The following is a 7801-nucleotide window of genomic DNA, read 5'->3' as shown; positions in this document are numbered from 1 at the left end:
TATACTGAGAAGGTTTGCCGGACATGATTTGCCAAAATTTGTGCACAACATTAAGATCCAAGACTGTTTACATCACAATTGGGATATCACCAAAAATTTAAGACCAACTTGTGTAATATGATGTCTTACTATAGGTTGGATAGATTTTATTAGAGAAAATGAACTACAAATAGATGATTCATGTGTCTTCGAACTACTAAACAACGAACCACACTAATGGAAGTTTGACATGTCTATGGGACTTTTTAACTTTTTTAAACTTTTAGTTGTATTCATGCGTAGGGAAATATTTTTCTGAATTTTCATGTTAATCTACTTTACTATTTCTCAATCTAACTACATTTACTTTTCTTATCTATTACTTATATATTCCATCCACATTTCAAAAACTTTTAATTCTTTACAATTAAATAATACTGCACCAAATATCATGTTCATCTTCTTCCAAGAAGAAATTATTGCACTTTCATTACGCCAATACATATTTTTTCCTCTAATACATATATCGTTGCACGAAAACGCGAAAAAATTCATTGTATATGTTTCATCAACAACCACATCTAATTTTAATATGTATCCACAGCACGCCAAAGAAGAGAAAGAAAAAAAGTACCAACATTAATACTTTTAAATGAAACCAACTCAATTAATTTCAAAGTTTGAAGCTTCTAGACCTCAACTAATCCATCAAAATATAACCAAAATCTCGTTTAATTTCAAGTTCCTATATAAAAAATCAACATCCAACCTAAAATTACATATAACAAAAAAATTAAAACCAAATGAAAGCAGATTTTTCCCCTCAAAGTCATCGTAAACCACTATATGCTACAGCTATTTTGTCACGAATCATGAATTATCCCTCAATCAAACATTTTCTACGCCTCCCTGCAAATTGTATAAAATTATTATAGTCATAAATACTCAGTGCAAGAATTGAAGCACAATGACACAAAATCCTAAATCTTCAGCTTTAATGGAAACAACACAATTATAGAAGACCAAAAGAATTTTAAAAGTGAATTTTGAAACAAAGACAATAAATGTAATAACTTCCAAAGAAAGCAACACAAAATCACAGACAACTAAATAATATATTCAAACCAAAAATTCTAAATCAACTAACTAAAAACAAAAAGTAGATCCAAATAGTATATATATTTTTTAAAAAATAATAAAAGCCAATTCAAAAAAAGGGAAAAAAAGAAAAAAAAATATAAATCCACATAAAAGTCAATTCCAAAAAATAATAACTATAGAAGGAGAAAAGAAGAAAAGAAGGGGGAAAAAAATAAATTAACTTACTTGTCAGGAACAATCAAATCTAAGATTAGATATCAAGGAAAAATCTAAAAAATAAATATTAAACAAATTAATTTATACAGAAACGTAAAATAGAAACAGAAATAAGAATTATGCTCTAAACTTTAGAGAAGAGAGAAGAAGAAATGACGTGTAATTTCTGTGGAAAAATAGAGAAGCAACTATATAGGGTGAGAAAATTGAGAAAAAGTAAAGAAGGTCTAAGTTGAGGAAATGGGAAAATGTCACTGTATAAAAAAACGAAATGATTGAAGACAAAAATATGCCATTATTTTTGCTCCAACAATTGGGGAAAAAAGCTACAGTGTGATAAAATGGAAGAATTCACTGTTGCTAACTACATTAACTTCTCATTCTCCTTTTCATATAGTAAGGGGTGTTTGAGCCACATTATTTTGGTAATAATGCATTCTTGAATAGTGTATTGATGGAAAATGTGTGGTTAAAAAATAAATTTTTTTTCGATTTGCGTATAATATTATTTTATTGAATAATGTGTGGTTGAAATGATGTCAAATCACTGTTTACGAATGCATTTTTTTGAAATAATGTGGCTCAAACAGGCACTAAGGAAATGGCATCTTAAGATTCAATAATGATGGCATGAAAAATTCTTATATATGCAAAAAAAATGCAAAATGCTTTAAGAATCACTGTGAATATCAACTAAAAAATAATTATGTGCAGTTGTGTTTGCAAAATACAATGGATTTCCACATATTAAAGAAACTGATATTGACATTGCATGAAATATGTAGCAAGATCACAAAGATGAAATAAGATTTAAACCAAAGAAGTCAAAGAGAGTTAAGTAGAAAGAACGATGTTTTATTATAACAATATGGAGAGAAAATTACAATACAACAATTTTTGCTTGAACTAAAATGAAAGAAGAGGCCACTATTTATGTGTACATACCATACCATACCATACAGATGGAAATAATGTGAAATAGGAAATAATATATTTTCAATAAAATCACGTGAAAATAAGGAAACAAATTTTTTCCTAATTTGGGTCATAAAGCCAACATAAGTCTCGCCTCCAACCCCCCATGAAAATTGTGCACGTATGCCAGGCATTTGATTCAAAATATGAATTTGGCATTGAAGACTAAATTTAAATGAATAAATGTATCTCATTTTCAATAACTTAGGCTTTTAGATGAGGTGCTTCAAGAAAAGCAAACATATAACACATTGTTACAGATGGAACGTACAAGAATTAGAGTTTTGGTTTTGGTCTGATTAGGCATGGGAGGCATAACAGCTTTCAGCAATGGAGTGGAAGCTCTTATTTAAAAGGGATACAAGAAAATAACTCCATTTTCATCCCATACTTGATCACTAACATGGGGTCTGCATTACTGGCTATAGATACCAGCTTAGTGGGGCCTAATTACTCCATTTTGACCGCTTGCACTACTGCAAATTATTGTTTCTATGCAGCTGCCAGTCACATTAGAATAGGAGAAGCAGATATCATGGTAGCCGAGGGAACAGAGGCTGCCATCATTCCTACTGGAGTTAGAGGCTTTATAGCGTGCTGAGCGTTGTCTTCAAGAAATGACGAACCAAAAAGGGCATCAAGGCCATGGGATAAAGACCATGGTGGTTTTGTCATTGGTGAAGGCTCTGGTGTACTGGTATATGAACTTGGTTGGATTCACCTATTTGATGATTGATTATGCAAGCGTTTATTTCAAGAAAAAAAGTGAATTTTATTAATTCCATGATTATTAACTTAGATTATGACTAACATATTATGGGAAGCTTAGAGCATGTAATGAAAAGAGGAGATAATATTATTATAGAGTGCTTGGGATGTGCTGTTACATATGAAGCTCATGACATGACTGATCCTCGATCAGATGGACTAGGAGTTTCGTTTTGCATCATCAAGAGTATGGAAGATGTAGTATTAGTGGTTCATATTGTATACTCTCATTAAGGGGTGCAAGGGTTAATTTTCATGTGTGCTAATTTGTAATTTTTCGTTTAACAGGTGAACTATGTAAATGCTTATGCAACATCAGCCCTTGCAGGAGATTTGGCTAGGGTCAATGCCATCAAAAAGGTCTTCAAGAATACCTTAGAGATGAAGATGAATGGTACGAAGTTAAGAAACCTTTTCACAATATACATGTACATTGTTGACACTCAAAAATGGCACCAACAGATGTTGGGTCCACAGGCGTCCAGGCAGGCAAATTTCGGTGCATTAAGATTGCTTGTTGGATTAGGCAGTGGAACTAAACGTGGAGAATACGCCTGCGATACCCAACTAAACAATTCGGACGCTGGCTAAAGTGATCAAAAAACTTGAAGATGCGCGTATATAATTTCACCTTAATATATTCTGAACGATCGCATGAAAATAAAAAAGAAAGGAAAAGAATAAAAGATCCAATGGCTTGAAATGTATGAAGTAGTGGTTATTTTCTCCTTCAAAATGTGCCAAAAATTAATATACTTGTTCCTTATTCTTTTTTCCGGGTTCTCTCCTTTTGCTCTTTCTATATATGTGTTATTTCTTTTGTTTCACATAGCTCTCTTTTTCTTTTCTCAAATGGGAGGGTATATATAGAGTTTGGAGAGGATGTGGTGACCGTTGGATCCGAACCAAGTGCCCATACCTCCTTCTTCTACACATCACATCCTTCTTACACATGCATTTATTACATTCACAAAGGTCAATTGACTACATTTTTAGGCTGATATTCTTGACATAAAATAAAGTAGATGCCTAAACAATCTTTCACAAAGATATTCATCAGGCCGGCAGATGTGGTAGCCTCCTTGTCTCTTAGGACTTCAGCCCCGTCTTTCAGAACTTTCAGGTCGACAGATGTGGCAGCCTCTTCATCTCTTAGGACTTCAGCCTCGTCTTTCAGAACTTCCATAGGGCGTGAACAAGAGGTCTTCGACTTAAACCCTTTGTCAGGGCTTCAGCATGTATATGGTTGAGTGGCACCTTGACCAGAACAAGGACCTCGACTTTTGTAGCCTTTATAACCATGTTGTTTTGTCTTTTCATATGTTTGGGCTGACTCTTCCGATGTCGTCAATTGAGCTTCCACGTGTTGCTTCTGATGGCTAACTTAATATGAGGAGTAACATACATCATGTTAATATGTGTTCCCAATCAACTTGGGCATTCTACATGAATCATTTCCTACCACTACATTCAGTTCATTCCTAGATATCTATCTGAACATCTAGCAAGCACAAAGGACAATGTTAGTTGTGGTTGGGTCTTCTTCTAATGTGATCTCCTAAGTTCACTTACTATTATATTAGTATAAGTCTCTCGAATTTTTACACATAACATGTCCCAAGTGCCTAAGTTTTCATTCTGTTATTTTATACTCAATTGATGCCACCTCCAATTGTTCACGTATCAATTCTTATATCCATGATAGTATGACAACACCTCCATCTTAGCTTGCTACATTCATCTTATGGACATTTTATCATTTAAAGCCCCAACATTGAGTACCATAAATCAGTCATATGTTGCTTCAAAGCTGCAATTTCATTAATAATTCATTTCACGTCTTGAAGACAATGAACTACATGCTATTCGACCTTTGTTTTAAGCCAAATTTATCCGTAACATCAAGGCTTATTGACTCATGGTTGAACCAAGTATAGTTATTTATTTCTTAGATGCACATTGTTGATGCTATTGCATATTAATTTTACATCTTAGCCGAATTCTTGGAATTTGTTCGACATCTATGATTTAGCCAATGACCGGTGTTGAATAATCAACCTCCGATGGTAGATTTTTCGGGCTCAGTTTCACCAATCTCAACCTTATTAAACACACCCCAACAATGGCTCCAACCCGAACAACGATTCTTACTTCAGTTGCTCAACTCAATGTGTTCACAAAGAACACAATATGGTGGCTGCAATGAATCACCAAGAATAGAGGAAAACAGATTCAATTTTAAGACTCAAGAGAGAAAACGAGAGAAAATGTCGGCTGCCTCTTTTCATTTGCACACACACACGGCTTATTCAACAATGAGGCCATATATAGGTTTAGAGTGTAATAATATAGTGGGCTCATGGACTAACTAATGGTTCCGCAAATTGAGCCATCCAAGAAGTAAATGGGCCGTGAGCAGCATTAACTATATTAAGTTGCTTCAAACGACCCTCAAGTTATTTTTCGGGTTGAGCCAATTAAATAGTGTGTTAATAAATATTTCAATCATCGGTCGAAGCCTATGAAATCTAATCCGACTATCCTACAGTGTTTAACATCATCGCCCGAAATTATTGGGTATCAAAAACTCAACAATCTCCACCTTGATACCCAATAATCTGCAAGTAACCAAAACACAAAGTTTAAACTTGTACAATCAAGGTAATCCAATAAAATTGGTATCTCAGACCTTACCTCGTGTTTCGAATTGAAGCACACACCATACCTGCTCTATGTACTCACCGGGACTAAGGTCCAAAAAAATACCTAGGTAGAAACAAGTACTTACAGTGAACAACTAATCATGCGATAAAGATATTATATAGGATATCTCACACAGATCTTTTCAAATTCACGTTCACACAGAATTGAAGATTAACACCAAGTTAATCAGCCCTTACCACACTTATCCTATCCCCTTTCGTGTTACTCCCACCTCGAGAACACATATCTCCTATCATCGCCTACCATGCTCACTAAATAGATCACACAACTCATGTCAAAATGGCAAGTCACAATAGATCCTAAGTTCAGGAATAATCTTCTATCACCACATCACTTCTCCTAACCTACGTGGATAATGGGACTCCACCTTACAGAAGTGATAGAAGTACCTCTCTCGCACTCCACCTGTACAGGGTCTCTTTCACAGATAAATGATTCTACACATTTGATCACATCTTCACTCGTGATCCAAATATCACACTCCACATCCCCCGGTACAAATCATCATGCACCACTAGACATCTATACTCCACCTTAACAAAAGATATCTAACACACTGCTAATGCATCTTAACCCACTATGCATGCAAACGATCACACCAAGTACTCACATTACCTCAAATTCATGCAAACACACATATCAAACAAATTGAAATGCAACATATAGTCATGCAACAAATTAGGCAATCACACACATGCTGAAAGGATCACACACAGATGCATATGCAGTGTCTAGGTTTAGTAATATACACCGTTCTAGATTCCCAGGGTTTTGTAAGACTCGTGGTCTTAGATCAAGGGAACGTTCGAACGGGTAAGGTCTAGGTATTCTAACGAAAGTAACAACACAATGGAATTTACAATGCAACAAAATAGGTATATCCAATCAAACGAAATTTCACGACAATTTTAGCATAAAGCACAATACGCTAATTTATCCAAAAATAAGTACTCAATTGCAACAATTAAGAGCAAGTAATCCTAATTTCTAGCACAAGCAATGGCTGCCAAGTAATGACAACCCCCAATCTATTGTCACCCCACATGATAACGTTCTAATGCTGAAATTAATGGGTTAAGCCAATTTATTAGGGCGGACGTGTCTGAGTTCGTATAATCGAGAGAGATGCAAATCTACTACTTTAGGACCATCACTATGCGTCCTAAAGATTCAGCAAATATAACCGTGCAGCCTGCCAAGAAATGCAGTTCGATTTCCAAAGGCAAAATCATCCAACTTTTGCTGTGTAACCTGAAACAGAAAACTTCCAATACGAAAAATGTTAGAAATAATGTGAGGAACAAACTGCCTGAAAACAGCTTCCCTAGAATCGGCCCCACGCGCCCACACGCTCCACCACCGGAGAAGCCACACCCCTCCGCCGTCGCCCAGACGCGCCGACCACCCAGCACCGCCTCCACCTGCAGATCACGAATCCGGCCTCCGTTTCACTAAAAGACATCTGGATTTGCCGAAAATTGAAGTTACAGATCCTATTTTTGGGAAAATTTTCTGGACAGTTTTATTTTCTGATTTCTACCGATTTTCTGGTCGGATTTTGGCCAGAAATTCCACCCCAACCTCGTTCTGATACCAAATGTTAAATAATCGACCTCCGATGGTGGATTTTCGGGCTCAGTTTCACCAATCTCAACCTTATTAAACACACCCAACAATGGCTCCAACCCAAACAACGATTCTTACTTCGGTTGCTCAACTCAATGTGTTCACAAAGAACACAATATAGTGGCTGCAATGAATCACCGAGAATAGAGGAAGACATATTCAATTTTAAGGCTCAAGAGAGAAAACAAGAGAAAATGTCGGCTACCTCTTTTCATTTGCACATACACACGGCTTACTCAACAATGAGGCCAATATATAGGTTTAGAGTGTAATAATATAATGGGCTCATGGACCAACTAATGGTTAAAGGGGGCGGAACACAAATTGAACCATCCAAGAAGTAAATGGGCCGTGAGCAACATTAACTATATTAAGTTGCTTCAAACGACCCTCAAGTTGTTTTTCGGGTTGA

This window comes from Olea europaea, chromosome 4 (genome assembly GCF_002742605.1).
Source record: "Olea europaea var. sylvestris chromosome 4, O_europaea_v1, whole genome shotgun sequence".
In the NCBI taxonomy this organism is placed as follows: Eukaryota; Viridiplantae; Streptophyta; class Magnoliopsida; order Lamiales; family Oleaceae; genus Olea; species Olea europaea.
Note: the sequence above shows the minus strand (reverse complement) of the source record.